Below are 18,656 nucleotides of genomic sequence, written 5' to 3'. Positions count from 1 at the left end.
TGCTGGGTGAGATAAATATCTTGGTCAAATGCCAACTTTGTATAAAAAATGGGAAAAGTTGTCTTTTGCCGAGATATTTCTCTCACCCAGCATGGGTATATCTAAAATGACACCCCAAAACACATTGCCCAACTTCTCCTGAATACGGCGATACCACATGTGTGACACTTTTTTGCAGCCTAGGTGGGCAAAGGGGCCCACATTCCAAAGAGCACCTTTCGGATTTCACAGGTCATTTACCTACTTACCACACATTAGGGCCCCTAGAATGCCAGGGCAGTATAACTACCCCACAAGTGACCCCATTTTGGAAAGAAGACACCCCAAGGTATTCCGTGAGGGGCATGGCGAGTTCCTAGAATTTTATATTTTTTGTCACAAGTTAGCGGAAAATGATGATTTTTTTTTTTCCTTACAAAGTCTCATATTCCACTAACTTGTGACAAAAAATAAAAACTTCCATGAACTCACTATGCTCATCACGAAATACCTTGGGGTGTCTTCTTTCCAAAATGGGGTCACTTCTTGGGTAGTTATACTGCCCTGGCATTTTAGGGGCCGAATGCGTGAGAAGTGGTTTGAAATCAAAATCTGTAAAAAATGGCCGGTGAAATCCGAAAGGTGCTCTTTGGAATGTGGGCCCCTTTGTCCAACTAGGCTGCAAAAAAGTGTCACACATCTGGTATCCCCGTACTCAGGAGAAGTTGGGCAATGTGTTTTGGGGTGTCTTTTTACATATACCCATGCTGGGTGAGAGAACTATCTTGGCAAAAGACAACTTTTCCCATTTTTTTTATACAAAGTTGGCATTTGACCGAGATATTTATCTCACCCAGCATGGGTATATGTAAAATGACACCCCAAAACACATTGCCCAACTTCTCCTGAGTACGGGCTTACCAGATGTGTGACACTTTTTTGCAGCCTAGGTGGGCAAAGGGGCCCACATTCCAAAGAGCACCTTTCGGATTTCACCGGCCATTTTTTACAGATTTTGATTTCAAACTACTTACCACACATTAGGGCCCCTAGAATCCCAGGGCAGTATAACTACCCCACAAGTGACCCCATTTTGGAAAGAAGACACCCCAAGGTATTCGCTGATGGGCATAGTGAGTTCATAGAAGTTTTTATTTTTTGTCACAAGTTAGTGGAATATGAGACTTTGTATGAAAAAATAAAAATAAAAATCATCATTTTCCACTAACTTGTGACAAAAAATAAAAAGTTCTATGAACTCACTATGCCCATCAGCGAATACCTTAGGGTGTCTACTTTCCGAAATGGGGTCATTTGTGGGGTGTTTGTCTGGCCATTGTAGAACCTCAGGAAACATGACAGGTGCTCAGAAAGTCAGAGCTGCTTCAAAAAGCGGAAATTCACATTTTTGTACCATAGTTTGTAAACGCTATAACTTTTACCCAAACCATTTTTTTTTTACCCAAACATTTTTTTTTTATCAAAGACATGTAGAACAATAAATTTAGAGAAAATTTTATATATAGATGTAGTTTTTTTTGCAAAATTTTACACCTGAAAATGAAAAATGAAATTTTTTTGCAAAAAAATCGTTAAATTTCGATTAATAACAAAAAAAGTAAAAATGTCAGCAGCAAATGAAAGCTCTATTAGTGAGAAGAAAAGGAGGTAAAATTCATTTGGGTGGTAAGTTGCATGACCGAGCAATAAACGGTGAAAGTAGTGTAGGTCAGAAGTGTAAAAAGTGGCCTGGTCATTAAGGGTGTTTAAGCTATAGGGGCTGAGGTGGTTAAACAACGCTAGTGTGAAAGTAGCCTTAGAAAGAGATTGCCATGTACTATATGATGTCTGATTTAGATTTTTTGTTTACATTTATCATGGAATAACCCCTTTAAGTTAGTGTGTCCCCTCCCTTCTCATTTAGTGTAAGTGTTAGGGACCACATGGCTGATATGCTGCAGATTTTGAGTCCGGACTTGCGGGTGGGAAATCTACAGTGTATTACAGTACTGGCCAGGTGGATGAGATTTTAATTAATCTCATTCATACGTTGCAAAAAAATCTGCACTGAAATAATCTGCTGTCTGATTTAAAATCCACAGTGCGTCAGTTTACTGTATGTTGTGGATTTTTATGTTGCATTTCTCCCTTTGTAAAGCATGGGGTGAAATCTGCAGCAAAAACTGTGGACTTTTCTGCAAGTCTGGCAGCGAATCCACAATATATATTTCCCATTTGATTTGGATATAGCGTTAGGGAGTGTTCCGTGCTTGCATCAAATGCACCAAATTGGTTCTTAAAAGATTATTCGATTGTGGAGCCCAGGGAGGTGGCTAGAAGGGGGCTACTGGACATGAGCCAGGGCATTTAGATATAGGGTTAGGACAGCAAACCAAACGTTTGCCCTGGATGAAGAAAAATCTGGCTATGCCAGCAGCAGTGACCACATGATGACCGAGATATGCATGGACCTGGTTTCATCTCATGCCAAGGGCAGGACCTCAGAACATTTAGATGCCTCCCATGCCATTATATCTAATGGACTGCACTGCACAATGGATGATTTAAAGGGATTCTGTCACCAGGTTTTGGCCTATAGAGATACTGACATGCACGGCTAGATCGCCGCTAGCATGGCCGCAATATATGTGTCCTATAGGGCTGTGTGGTTTTAATTTCTTGAAAAAAGGATTTTATAGATATGTAAATGAGTGTTGAATGTGTCCGAGGGGCTGTACTAACCTTACTTGTGCCCAGCCGTGCCCAGCCACGCCCGCCTGTGAAGGAGCCCAGCACCGCCTATGTCTCCTCCTTTCATCAACGATAGATAGCCGTAATCTCGCGATGCGCGAGCTCGCGCATGCGCAGTTCTTTCCCTGAAGCTGATGCCAGCACAGGGAAGGAACACTATACCGGCACTGCGCATGCGCGAGCTTGCGCATCGCGAGATTACGGCTATCTATCGTTGATGAAAGGAGAAGACATAGGCGGTGCTGGGCTCCTTCACAGGCGGGCGTGGCTGGGCACGGCTGGGCACAAGGAAGGTTAGTACAGCCCCTTGGACACATTCAACACTCATTTACATATATATAAAATTCTTTTTTAAAGAAATTAAAACCACACAGCCCTATAGAACACATATATTGCGGACATGCTAGCAGCGATCTAGCCGTGCATGTCCGTATCTCTATAGCCCCAAACCTGGTGACAGAATCCCTTTAAGAAGAAGAGAGATTTATATGGAAATAAAAGGGAGAGAGTTCCATCTTGTGGCTGCAAGCACGGAGCAAAACCCAAGAGACGCTGCTTTTATGATTCATATTTGTCACCAAAGGCCCTCTAAGAAAATATTTCAGAGTTTTATTACAGTTCATCTATGAAGCTATTTGCTTTTTATGAAACTGTCCAGAAAAAAAGTCCCAAATCTAGTTAGGCCTCACAAGGACATCTCAGTAAAGATGAGATTGGAGAAGAAGAAACAACAAAAAAACTGACTCCAGGGGATGGCTGCACAATGACATTTTTCTTCCATACACTAAAACATGGCTTTTTCATCTCAGTTCGAGCAGTTTCTCTAGATGTAATATATCAGCCCTTTGATTACCTGGATCTAGGTCCAAGCAGGTTGGAAAACATTTTTTTATTGATTGTCTGCTAAAAACTTCCTGACATCACAAATCTTTACTGACATGTTATTTATTGTAATGGTTAGCTATCAGCAATATCATATGAAGCGACGTCACAGGTTATATGAAGAATTTCACCAGCGTCCAATGCCAAAGCATAGATAGATATTAGATAGATAGATAAATAGATAGATATTAGATAGATAGATAGATAGATAGATAGATGATAGATAGATAGATAGATATTATATATATATATATATATATATATATATATATATATATATGAGTTTAGATATCAGACCAATTTGAGAGAAATATTATGGAGATATGAGATACAGAGAAAGATAATAGATAGATATGAGATAGATAGAAAGATAGATAGATAGAAAGATAGATATAATTTACAGTGGTGCTGTATATATAGAAGGCACTACTGCAAAGATCATATCGGGCCCCAATAAATGTGCTGGGTTGTGTCATACAGAACAGAAGGCCCTGCTGTTTGCTTCCACATCCACATTCTTTTTATAACCCTTAAAGGTATTTTCCAGTTTGCATCAACATCCTATAAAACAATCATTTATTACATTAGTTGTAATTCTGAAATATATATATTTTTTGCTTTTATTGCTCCTATCTCCCGTTCTGGGCTGTGGTCACATGACCATGTCCATGAAGCTCTTTCTTATTTCCTGTGATGTTATGTCCATGGGCGTTTCCAAGCAGCAACAGGGGCAGTGATAGAGGAGCTGGGCGTTGTTCGGGGCGGTGCTGGAGCTGTGGTAGAGAAAGAAGAAGTGCATCATGGGTTTGGTTGGATACAGCATCAAGAAGGGCTACATATAGGATGGAAAGAAACCAGAGGGATTGGTTTTCAAAGTGAAAACAAGTCAGGAGAGGCCAAACTGAAAACGACAAAGGATGGGGAAGATGTACATGGGGTAAGCAACTACCTGAGCATATCTGTTAAAAAAAACTGTAATTCTGGAAAACCCCTTTAAGCTGGGCATACGCATTAGATAAATGTTGGCTGAACGATCTTTCATCCGACAGCTATCTCTCTCCATCCTTACATGCATATGTAGTGAATGGGGAGAGGGGAGAAAGAAGCTGACAGACTCTTCTGGCAGTGATTGATCTCTTGAGAACAAAAGGATTGGCGTTGAAATCCAGTGTGCCCCATACCTATCTTCTCTGACATCAGCCATAAGGCCCCATACACATTAAATCAATCATATTTTTTGCTCCATAAGGAAACTATCACACTAGTGTTATTCTTTTCCAGTATTGAGTTCCGTCCTAGGGGCTCAATACCAAAAAAAAACTGATCAGTTTTATACTAATGCATTCTGAATGGAGAGCATTCCGTTCAGTATTCATCAGGATGCATCAATTCATTCCCTCTTACGTTTTTTGGCCGGAGAAAATATCGCAGCATTCTGTATTTTTCTCTCCGGTCAAAAATCCTGAACACTTGCCAGAATGTCAAATCCGGCATTAATTTCCATTGAAATGTACTAGTGCCGGATTCGGCATTAAAATTGCCGCATTGACGGATCCGTTCTTCTGGTCCGCGCATGCGCAAACCTTTAAAAATGCAAAATAAATAAAAATAACAGATCCGTTTTTCTGGATGACACCATAGAGACGGAACCGGCATTTCAATGCATTTGTCAATGACATCCGTTTACATCCGGATTGCCGGATCCGGCAGGCAGTTCCGGCGACGGAACTACCTGCCGGAATCCTCTGCCGCAAGTGTGAAAGAACCCTAAGAAGCACTTTTTTCCCCCAAAAAAGTCTTATGGAGCGAATACTAGCAGACAGTAGGACCGCGATCAGTGAATACAGCGCTCCGGGTGCTGTTTTTACTAACTGTTCCCTGGTCTCAGCGCCACGCTGCACTGTCCTGATCACGTAGTGACCGCACTATGACCTGACACTGTGCAATGTCAAGTGACAGTGCAGCGCAGACCCGGAGAAGACCAGGGAGCAGTGAGTGCAGGAAGAGCTGCTGATTCTGCAGGGTGGTGGCACTGTCTGAAGCTATAGAGGCAAGTTCATTTATTTATTTTACTGTCTGATGGAGGTCTGATCTGAGGTCTAATAATCAATGAGGATCTGAATTGGGGGTCTGATATGAGGCCTGCTGGGGGTCTGATATGAGGTCTAATAATCATTGGTCGTCCGATCTGAGGTCTTATGGGGTTTGATCTGAGGTCTGATGGGGGGCTGGTTCGAGGTTTAATGAGGAATGGGGGTCTCATCTGAGGTCTGATGGGGGTCTGATGAACAATGAGGGTCTGATCTAAGGTCTGATGAAGATTCTGGGTCTGATTTGGGGGGTGTGATGAAGATTAGGGGTTGGATCTGAGGTGTGATGAAAAATATTTTTATTTCTTATTTTCTTCCTCTAAATCCTAGGTGCGTGTTATGGTCCAGTGTGTCTTATGGTGCGAAAAATTTGGTAAATTGCCAGCTTTAGACCAGTTCTCTACCACTCTTTGTTGCTCATAATGCAATTCCTTTTATTAATACCTTAATGTCTTTTTCTCGGTCCCAAATTTCAGTGCATTGGTCTGTTTTTCTGAGGTGCCTCATACACACTTTTAGCCTGATCATGTGCAAATGTTTGACAATACTGGAACTCTTTGTGGAAGATCCCCCTCCCATTTGATTATGAGGGGACTTTAGAACATGCGCAGTATCCCAGACCCAAGGGTTACATAGTAAGATAGTATATACGGCTAAAAAGAAAAGACATCTATCCATCTAGTTCAGCCTGTTATCCTGCAAGTTTCTAGAAATGTTTTGTTGTGTTTTATTGTTGTGTATTTTCTTTTGTTTTAAGCCTTGCATTCCAGCAAGAGGAGGAATGGTTGGCAATAGTTGGCAGGAACAGGGCTAACCACCCTGTTCCTCATCTCTTGGTAGGAGTGGGCTAGTCCTGCTTCCTGCCAGGAAGGAGGGTTCCTGAGTAGACAGCAAGGATATAGGAAGCATATGTTAAAGCACCTACTCCTAAAGTTTGTTACTCCATTCTCCTGTGAGACCATCACTCAAGAGAGATAATGAGAATCAAGAACACTACTTCCAAGAAGGTTCTGTGTACAAAGACAGCAGAGTGATCAGCAAAGTCACATCTGTAGGTACTGCAGATAAGGACACTGCTGCAGATGAGGGACTACCCATCACCTACAGTAACCACCAGGCCATACTTACACCAAGCCTGTATCACAGTGGACACCTATATCCACAAGTGCCAGAAAATGCATTTAGATTGCCACACAACCAGCCACCATGCCTCCTCATCTGGTGCCAGAAACTGCACTTTGTACTTAATACTGGATGTGCCTCAAGTTATGTTTTGCACTGAATAAAGAGAGGCGTTTATTCTTTTACTTCTGGCCTGATTCTTCAAACCACCTTTCCACTGCACTGCAATTCCAGGGAGCAACAACCTGAGGGAGTACACCATGACACAACACTTCATTAGGGCCACTGCCACTTTCATCCTCTGCAGTGGCTCCACAGGGGCTCGCTGTAGGTGGCCATGACTAACTTGTAAAGAGATCCATATAAGGAGTTCTCCAATAGACCCTCCAACATAAGATACCCAGAGTGAATAAAAGTAACAGAATAAGGTCTTAAGGATGCCCACTAAAAAGCATTACAGAAAAATGCACAATTTCATTAAAGGGGTTTTCCGAGATATTTTTTTAATGATAACCTATCCTCATGATAGGTCATCAATGTCAGAATCGGTTGAGGTCCGACGCCCGACACCCCCGCCAATCAGCTGGTTGAAGAGAAGACCACGCAGCGTGTCTGCACAGCGTTCCCTTCATTGCTTACCTGCTCACCGTCTACATTGCAGAGGTGAACAGGTGTAATTACAAGAAGCCGTCCCATTCACTTCAATGAGGCAGCTCGTCCCTATATATTTGTATACGAATGAGCCGTCCAATTGAAGGGAATCGGGCGGCTTCTTGTAATTATACATGCTCACCGCTGCGATGTTGATGACGAGCAGGTAAACAATGAAGGGAATACTGCGCTGGCATGGTGCACGGCCTTCTCTTCAACCAGCTGATCGGAAGGGGTGCCGTGTGTTGGACTCCGGCAGATCTGATATTGATGACCTATCCTGGGGATAGCAGAAAACAAGGGTTAAGAGCAGCACGCATAGTAGGTTTACCAGAGCTAGGATTGTGGAATGCAACAGCTGAGCCGAAAGACCCCAGATCCAAGGCGGTCAAACTGAGCGTAGTAGAAAGATGTGGGCTACAGCAGCATCTCCATAAACGTCTTTATTCAGGTTTCCAAAGTGCGGTACAAAAATGCAACGTTTCGGCTAGAAATAGCCTTTGTCAAGCATAAAACATCAGTGATAATGCCAACATATATATAGTGAGATACAAAATACTCCCACAGGGTCATCCATCCAATTAACAAACAAATATGATACAACAGCAGAGACATGGCCAATCAAAAGAAACGGCCAATCAAAAGAAACTTTATTTTTATTGGCCATGTCTTTTCTGTTGTATCATATTTGATTGGATGGATGACCCTGTGGGAGTATTTTGTATCTCACTATATATATGTTGGCATTATCACTGATGTTTTATGCTTGACAAAGGCTATTTCTAGCCGAAACGTTGCATTTTTGTACCGCACTTTGGAAACCTGAATAAAGAAGTTTATGGAGATGCTGCTGTAGCCCACATCTTTCTACTACTATCCTGGGGATAGGTCATCATCAATAATAATATCTTGGAAAACCACTTTAAGCAAAAGACACAACCAAGCAACAAGTCATAACATCATGGTGGGGGCTTTACACATCCATTGTACAAACGTTTAGGTGTAAAGCCAACATTTCTTGACCACCCTCATGCAGCCCTTCAAAAACAAAACCTGGTGACAGAAAACTCCACAGTCTTCAAAATGGTTGACTTCCTGTTGCTAGTTATAACAGGAAGTGCAGCTCTGGAGCACAAACTGGTGCTCTACCAAGTGAGATAATGTAGAGGTGAAGAGAAGAATGTAAGTTTAATTTGGGTGGATGGGTGCTTTTAAATTTTTTATTTTTTTGACTCTCTTCTGTTCAGTTACTTAGTAAAGAATCAGAAATTGAATTTGCTTATGTGAATAGATGTACATATTTTAGTATTCTGGGTCTGAACGGTCAGACACTTACTTAGCATAATATACAGAACAACTATCAGCGGTAACTCCCAGATAACGGGCTAAGACATGATTGCATTCATTTTTGTTAGTCAGTCGTTTCTCCATGCACAATGGGGATTTCAATCCTAAGAACATGTTGTATAATTTCCTTTCGGCAGTAGAGGTGTAGACGAGACAAGAAATCTGCTCATCCTCAGATGTAAAGTGTTACAGAAAGAAACTTGTGAGCGCCAAACCTCTGGGCTAAATCAATGGGATATCAGCATCTCCCTATCTATGTGATCTAGTTGATACTGGGATTTGTATTCTATTCATGATGTAAATGTTTATGTTGCTTCGCAGGTAGTTATATTTTTATGATGGTTTGATATATTAAATAGACACTATTATTGAAAAATAGCAAGACTAAAAGCATCCATAAACACTAGACTATTGTTGGTGGAGCGGGACTGGAGAGTGATCTAATGTGTACGGAGATCCTTTCAACTGACCACCGACAGATGATGTCGGGGGAGAGAAGGATCAGGTGTGTTTTTTTGTATGCTTAATCATAGCAGCATCTTGTGCCTCCTATCCCTGTATGTCTTTTGGAGAGTTAGAAGAGATATCTGTCAGTTGAAAGAGAGTTCAGATGATTGCTATTGGAGCTGTAGAGGACCTTTGTCCAAGATCCCCTAGAGTTGTTGACCTACAATACCAGAATCATACCTGTTCCCCACTGCTTCAGTTCTGCATCCTGAACTTTTGCCTTTTGGCAATCTTACCTGGACAAATAACCCGATTTCCTCAAAATTAAGATAAAAATAAATAAATAATGAAAAATATAATGGTTGTAGGCATGGTCAAGTGCCAAAATGCCTGAACTATTAAATTCTAAAAATATTCATCCAATATGGCAAATGGCATATTGGAAAATAAAATAAAAACTGATGATTTGCCATTTTTTCCAGCTTGCTACTACATTCTATGCAATATTAAGTTGTGCTATTAGAAAGTACAACTTGCACTGCAAAAGGCAAGCCCTTATATGGCCTGACACTACAAAAGTTATGGCCTGACACTACAAAAGTTATGGCCTGACACTACTGCTCTTTTACCCTTACAGGTACAGTACAGTATGTCCGATAGACAGATGACAGGCCCTTCTAAGGAAACGGGAAGTGGCCAAAATGTTTCTGTTGCTGACAGAAGTAGCAGCAGAACAAGGAGGGGGGGAGGGGGGGGGGATAGCAGCAGGCCAGAGTCGCTATGGTCATCCAGCAGTCGTGTTTTGACCAACAACCCAGCTGTCCTTGAATGGTTGACTCAGTCTTCTACCTCATCTCAAGTCACATCAGACACCCACAGCCAGGAGTCAGTGAGTTCCTCTGTCACCACACTAAGTTGGCATGACCTGGGAATAAGCTATGGGCCCCCCCTGTCCTGAACCTGCCTCTTTCATTTTCTGTTCCTTCTGCTTGGGAAATATTGTATGCCGTCGGCTCAGCTCCAATTTTCAATGAGGACGAGCTTCTAGAGGACAGTCAGCAGCTACTGCCCCGCCAAGATCTGGAGGAGAGATCTGGTGCTTCCTCTGGTAGGTGAGCAAGTAGCGACGATGAGAGCCGCATGGGAGCTGGTGTTGCTAGCGGTCAGGAATGTGGGCCTGAGACTGGTGAGGGTGACATCAGTGACGTGTAGACAGTAGCGGATGATGATGATGATGTAGCTGATCGCACGTTGGAGCCGGGTGAAGAGGGGGCTTCATCATCATCAGGAGAAGAGGGTGGCAGCTTGTGTGTAAGCTAGTGGCTGAGTCAGCAGGGTGGTAGCCTGGCCGTGAGTCAGCAGGGTGGCAGCAGTGTGAGGTCTGGAGCCAAACGTGCATGGGGTAGACCGTCTGGTACTCAGGAGCCAACCTTTCTGGAATGAACTAGCAGTGAAAGTATTTGCGGAGGCAGCAGTAGCAGGCAGTCAGCACAGAGTGGTGGGGGGAAAATGCCACACACGGCGGTGTGGGAATTTTTCATCAAGTCGCCGGAGGATGTCAGCGCGGCCATTTGTAGAAACTGCGGGCAGAAGGTGAAGTGTGGCCCGGGTGCCAATGTTGGCACCACGGCCCTGCATTAACACATGCTGCATCACCATAAAGTGGCCTGGGAAAAGCGTGATGCTAATGTAGCGGTACAGCCTGACTCAGTAACTGCTGCATCACCCAGTGGCCCACACTCCTTCTCCTGCAGTCAAGGCTCCACCACCTCAGCAGAACGGAGTTATGTTTCCTTCCCATCATCTACTGGTCCCGATACTCCTGCTCCTTCTCCTCCTAGTCACTCATTTCTTCAGCAGTTGATCACTGAGGCGACTGCAAAAAGTCAACAGTATGTGCACACTCATCCAACTGCGCAGAAGCTGGACAGGCTGCTGGCCAAGTTGCTGGTGCTACAGCCCCTCCCTTTCCATGTGGTGGACTCTGCACCTTTCAGAGAATAGATGGCTTGTGCCAACCCAAAGTGGAGAGCCCCAAGCCATCATTACTTCTCCAAAAAGTCTGAAGCAGCTCTGGAACAGAAGGTGGGCCAGTCCTTGAGCCTGTCGGTGCCTGCTAAAGTTCACAGCAGCGCCGATGTGTGGAGCTGTGATTCCTGCCCAGCCACACCAGCAACTTGTCTAGGTCACGGAACTTCCACCTCCAAGTTCTCAAGCTGCGAGTCCTGCGCCAATGTCCTCCTCTGCCTCCTCATCCTTCACCTTGTCTTCAGCGTCCACTGCAGGCACAATTCGGAATGCTACTCCAGCATACCACCTGTGCAGAGCATGGCGGTGTCACACTGTTCTGCACCTGGTTTGCCTGGGCAAACTGAGTCACACTGGGGAGGAACTGCTGGGCATCCTTCAAAAGTTAATTGAATCCTGGCTCTCTCTTCAAACAACTTAAAATCGGAACCATGGTCACTGACAACGGGAAGAACATTGTGTCGGCGCTGCGTCAAGGAGGGCTGACCCATGCACCCTACACATCTTTAATCTGGTTGTAAAATGGTTCCTGAAGTCTTCCACCCAACTGCAACTGTGCATGCCCTTCAGCCACTCTTACACTGCAAAGCACTCCCCCTTCTTGATTATAAGAGCAGAGGAAGGCTGTAAAAGATTTATTTATGATACAGGCGGACAGGAGCACTCCCCTGTGTAACCTTGACGTTAGCCAGTGGCAGCTCATGCATGACACTTGCCGTTTGCTCAGGCCCTTTGAAGAGTCCACTTTATTTGTCAGTCGCCAGGACTACAGGATGAACGGCATCATTCCACATCTTCACATCCTGGAGCAGATGCTCATAAATCTGGCAGGCCAGAGGACAGGAGACGTGGCGCGTATATCTCACGACCACATGAACACTGTGGGTGCTGGACTGGAGGATAAGGAGGAGGACATTCACACACAAACAATGTATACAGAAATGGGGGGTTTTTCTGCACAAGTGACAGGAGAGGAGCAGGATGAGCAGGAAGAGCTAGAGGTGATGAGGAAGACCAGGCAGATGACCCCGACACACCGTGGCAGTATATTTGAATAGCAAATTTCTATCGCGAATATCGCCACTTCGAGAATTTGCAAATATTTAGAATATAGTGCTATATATTCGTTATAGCAAATATTCTGCATTTTTTCCATCTGAACACATGATTCCTCTCTGCTTCTTGCTTGTGGGCCAATGAGAAGGAAGCAATGTCAAGTTCACAACAATACTTAGTGCACCAATCAGTAATCTGTAGTCAGACCTGCTAAAATGTGAAGTTGCACATAGTGCGAAAAACTATTCTAATCAGTGCCGATTAGCAAAAATCGTGAATATAATGGAGCACTTGACTATATCTGCATATAAAGCTATTCTAATGTTCTGTCATGCCAACCATTTTCTCCAGTCTCAGGAAACTTATACCAGCTTGAAAAATGTAGCCAAAGTGACCCACGCCTTTATATCGCGTTACGAATTTGCATTACGCGATTTTTACATTGCCGATTTATCGCACTCAATAAAATATCTCAAAATATATGATGAATATTCTACAAAATATTCGTGAAAAATCTCAAATTCGAATATAGCCCCTGCTGCTCATCACTATGTGGTAGTATGCCGTGGAGATGGAGGCAGGGAGTCCCTCTGAGTTCCTTGCACATATGGCCAGATGCCTGCTAAGTTGCTTGCATAGTGACTAATGTTGAGCGCAAATATTTGAATCGTGAATTTTAATCGCGAATATCGCCACTTCAAGAATTCGCAAATATTTCGAATATAGTGCTATATATTCGTATTCGCAAATTTATCACGAATACATTACATTGGCGATTTTCAGAATCAAGTAAACAATGACTGGAGCTAACAAATTCTCGAATTTGCAAATTTATGGTGAATATTCGGCCAAAAAATTATTGCAAATAATATTGCAAATTCGAATATTGCCTGTGCCGCTCATCACTAATAGTGACAGCCATATTATCACCATTCGTCAGAGGAATGACTACTGGCTCTCCATCATGCTAGACACTCGCTACCGGTCCAAAATGGGGGCTTTTTTTCCACCCGCTGAGAGGGAGCATAAACTCAACTACTGTCGAGACATCCTATGTAGTCAGTTGGCCGCTGCCTATGTGCACTATCACCCATCCTCACAAAGGTCTGAGCGGGGGGGGGCCCTCTGCTCTCACGTTCCTCTGCCATGGCTTCTGTAGTGGGGTGGGGGGGCAGGAGCAGCACTAGCTCCCTCAAAAGTAACTTAAGTCTGGAGCAGTTTTCTTCACCCACCTACTGAAGAAACCACCCACTAGCAGCAGCAGCAAGACATGGAGCAAAACCTGAACAAGCAGGTGGTGGCATACTTGGGTTGCACCCTGCCACCTAAGATCCCCTGGACTACTGGGCAGCCAAACTTGATTTGTGGACGCAACTGGCTGAGTTTGCCCTGGACAATAGTGTTGATCGAGCATGCTCGGCCGAACACCATTTTGACTCGAGATCGAGGTGTTCGGACGAAAACCGCGTGTGCTCGAGTGCCATGCTCGAGTCAGTGTATTTAAATCTAATTTAGCCTCTATTTCTGAAAAGTTTCTGCCGGGATTTGTACTTACAACCTTCTACATTAGAGGCAAAAACCTTAACCACTCAGCTATAAAGCTGAATGATAATCTGTGTCAGATAAACTGTGTCAGAAAAACCTCATAGTAGTTTCTCATGTAGTAACTATTCCTATACAGCAGAAGTATCATTTTATATTTAACTGCAGGTTAACCCCTTCCCGACTGCCATGCGGCTATATACGTGCTAGCTGCACATAGCCCATGCAGCTAGCACGTGTATAGATGTCATGGCAGCTCTTTAATCCAAGCGCTGCAAAACGCTTCTGCCCCTGCCCTGCTGCTGTCACGGACAGCATACAGTGCAGTAATGCCGGCAAGGGACCAATCAATCAATCCAATTGATTAGTCTGTGCAGACTAACCAATCGGATCGTGGCAGTGTAAAAGTGCCTGTTCCAGGCTCTGATCTAAGCTCTGCAGATCAGAGCCTGAAATCAGGTAATGTGTCCTGGTGCCCCCCAATCATGGATGCAGCGCCATCCATGGGGTAAATAGAGAAAGGGGCTCCCTCTCTCAACCATCGGAGCTGCCGCGCTGTGATGGCAACGCCTGATGGTTGCCATGGCAGCCAGACGCTTTGCACAGGCATCCAGTGTTGCCATCCACAGGAAATCAGATAGTTTTATACTTTGCAATGCAAGAGCATTGCAAAGTACAGTACAGCCATCAGCCCCACTGGCTCTTCAAGATCCAAGCGAGACTTGATTAAAAAAAAAATTGAAAATAATAAAAGTAAAAAAAAAAAAAATGTTAATTAAAAAAATAAATTAACTTTTCGTATCAAAAATGAAAAAAAAAATACACATATTAGGCATCATCACGTCCGTAACGACCGTCTCTATAAATATATCACATGATCGACCCCGTCCGATAGACACCATAAAAAATAAAAACTGTAAAAAAAAAAGCCATTTCTGTCACCTTACATCACAAAAAGTGCAACACCGAGCGATCAAAAATGCGTATGTCAAACAAAATGGTACCAATAAAACCGTCACCTCATCCCGCAAAAAATTAGACCCTACATAAGAAAATCGCTCAAAAAATTAAAAAACTATAGCTCTCAGAACATGGAGACACTAAAACATAATTTTTTTTATTTCAAATATGCTATTATTGTGTTAAAGTGAAATAAATTTAAAAAAGTGTTTATATTGGATATCGCCGCGTCCGTAACAACATGCTTGATAAAAATATCACATGACCTAACCCCTCAGGTGAACACCGTAAAAAAAAAAAAAAAGTTCCAAAAAAGCCATTTTTGTCACCTTACATCACAAAAAGTGCAACACCAAGCGATCAAAAAGGCGTATGCCCCCAAAATAGTACCAACCAAACCGTAACCTCATCCCATAAAAAATGATACCCAATTTTGGACAATCGTCCAAAAAATAAAAAAGCTATGGCTCTCAGACTATGGAGACACTAAAGCATCATTTTTTTGGTTTTAAAAATGCTATTATTGTGTAAAACTTAAATAAATAAGAAATAGTATACATATTAGGTATTGCCACGTCCGTAATGATCTGCTCTATAAAACTGACCTAACCTCTCAGATGAATGCTGTAAAAGTAAATAATTTTTTTTTTTGCAAAACAGACAATTTTTTGGTCACCTTGCCCCATAAAGTGTAATAATGAATAATTAAAAAATCCTATGTACCCAAAAATTTTACAAATAAAAACCTCAACTCTTTCTGCAAAAAACAAGTCTCTGCACAAGACGATCGGCAGAAAAATAGAAAAAATATGGCGTTCAGAAAATGGACACACAAAAACATAATTTCTTTTTCAAAAATGCTTTATTATGTAAAACTGAAACAAACAAACAAAGTAGACATATTTGATATCATTGCGTCCGTAACAATCTGGTTTATAAAAATAGCACATGATCTACCCTGTCAGATGAATCTAATAAAAAATTAAAAATTAGAAAACGGTGCCATTTTTTGGTTACCTTGCCTCACAAAAATCGTAATATAGAGCAATTAAAAATCATATGTACCCCAAAATAGTACCGATAAAACTGGCACCTTATCTCCTAGTTTTCAAAATAGGGTCACTTTTTGGGAGTTTCTACTGTAAGGGTGCATCAGGGGGGCTTTAAATGGGACATGGCATCTAAAAACCAGTCCAGCAAAATCTGCCTTCCAAAAACCATATGGCGCTCCTTTCCTTCTGCTCCCTGCCGTGTGCCCTTACATCAGTTTACGACCACATGTGGGGTGTTTCTGAATCAGGGTAATAAATATTGAGTTTTGTTTGGCTGTTAACCCTCAATGTGTTAAAGAATAAAAACTTAATAAAATGGAAAATCTGCCAAAAAAGTGAAATTTAGAAATGTAATCTCCATTTTCCTTTAATTCTTGTGGAACACCTAAAGGGTTAACAAAGTTTGTAAAATCATTTTTTAGTAGCTTGAGGGGTTTAGTTTCTACAATGGGTCATTTATGGGGGGTTTCCACTATGTAAGCCCCACAAAGTGACTTTAGACCTGAACTGGTACTTAAAAAGTGGGTTTTGGAAATTTTCTTAAAAATTTTAAGAAATGCTTCTAAACTTCTAAGCCTTCTAATGTCCTAAAAAAATAAAATGACATTTCCAAAATGATGCCAACATAAAGTATACATATGGGGAATGTTAAGTAATAAATCATTTATGATGTATCACTTTCTGTTTTAAAAGCAGAGAAATAGAAATTTAAAAAATTGCGAATTTTTCTTCATTTTTTGTAAATTTGTCATTTTTTCATAAATAAAGGTGAAATATATTGACCCAAATTTATGACTGTCATGAAGTAGAATGTGTCATGAGAAAACAATCTTAGAATGGCTTGGATAAATAAATGTGTTCCAAAGCTATTACCACATAAAGTGACGCATGTCAGATTTGGAAATTTTGACCTGGACACTGGGGCATCAATGACCCTTGGTCACAAAAGTGTTAACATGCAGCTCTATAGCGTAGTGGTTAAGGTTATTGCAGCTCTATAGCGTAGTGGTTAAGGTTATTGGATCTAATGTAGAAGGTTGTGAGTTCAAATCCCTGCAGGAACATTCAGAAATAGAGGCTAAATTTATATATATATATATATATATATTTTTTTAGTAATTGTAAAAAATGTATGGCACACAATAAATTATATATATATATATACAGTACAGACCAAAAGTTTGGACACACCATCTCATTCAAAGAGTTTTCTTTATTTTCATGACTATGAAAATTGTAGATTCACACTGAAGGCATCAAAACTATGAATTAACACATGTGGAATTATATACATAACAAACAAGTGTGAAACAACTGAAAATATGTCATATTCTAGGTTCTTCAAAGTAGCCACCTTTTGCTTTGATTACTGCTTTGCACACTCTTGGCATTCTCTTGATGAGCTTCAAGAGGTAGTCCCCTGAAATGGTTTTCACTTCACAGGTGTGCCCTGTCAGGTTTAATAAGTGGGATTTCTTGCCTTATAAATGGGGTTGGGACCATCAGTTGCGTTGAGGAGAAGTCAGGTGGATACACAGCTGATAGTCCTACTGAATAGACTGTTAGAATTTGTATTATGGCAAGAAAAAAGCAGCTAAGTAAAGAAAAACAAATGGCCATCATTACTTTAAAGGGATTCTGTCACCAGGTTTCACCCCCTCCAGATAAAAATATGGTTATGTTCAGGGAGCTTTCACAATTCCTAATGTGGTCTTATAAATGTAATCTGTAGGCTCATTCTGCTAAAAAAAACGCTATTACTAACCTGTCATTCAACAAAATAAGGTGCCCAAGGGGATGTAAATGGATCCAAGCTGCCGCCCGCACCCGCCGCCGTTCGTGCCCAGCTCCGCCTTTCCCAACCTCAGCACCGCCTCATAATCCTGTGTGACGCCTCCGGCTCTCCCTCCCTCCCCCCTCCTTCTGCTCTAACATCTTGCGTGTGCGCACAGGGCTCTGCCAGTGTGCAGGTCATCGAGAGGTTGAGCGAAGTGCCGGCGCATGCGCACTTCGCTCTATGAAGCCGAACGGAGAAGTCCGCAGGGGCGCATCAGGCAGAGCCCTGTGCGCACGCGCGAGATGTTAGAGCAGAAGGAGGGGGGAGGGAGGGAGAGACGGAGGCGTCACACAGGATTATGAGGCGGCGCTGAGGTCGGGAAAGGCGGAGCTGGGCACGAACGGCGGCGGGTGCGGGCGGCAGCTTGGATCCATTTACATCCCCTTGGGCACCTTATTTTGTTGAATGACAGGTTAGTAATAGCGTTTTTTTTTATCAAAATGAGCCTACAGATTACATTTATAAGACCACATTAGGAATCGTGAAAGCTCCCTAAACATAACCAGATTTTTATCTGGAGGGGGTGAAACCTGGTGACAGAATCCCTTTAAGAAATGAAGGTCAGTCACTCAGCTGAAAAATTGGGAAAACTTTGAAAGTAAGGGCTATTTGACCATGAAGGAGAGTGATGGGGTGCTGCGCCAGATGACCTGGCCTCCACAGTCACCGGACCTGAACCCAATCGAGATGGTTTGGGGTGAGCTGGACCGCAGAGTGAAGGCAAAAGGGCCAACAAGTGCTAAGCATCTCTGGGAACTCCTTCAAGACTGTTGGAAGACCATTTCAGGGGACTACCTCTTGAAGCTCATCAAGAGAATGCCAAGAGTGTGCAAAGCAGTAATCAAAGCAAAAGGTGGCTACTTTGAAGAACCTAGAATATGAAATATTTTCAGTTGTTTCACACTTGTTTGT

This window comes from Bufo bufo, chromosome 5 (assembly GCF_905171765.1).
Source record: "Bufo bufo chromosome 5, aBufBuf1.1, whole genome shotgun sequence".
NCBI lineage: Eukaryota > Metazoa > Chordata > Amphibia > Anura > Bufonidae > Bufo > Bufo bufo.
This window is presented reverse-complemented; position numbering follows the sequence as displayed.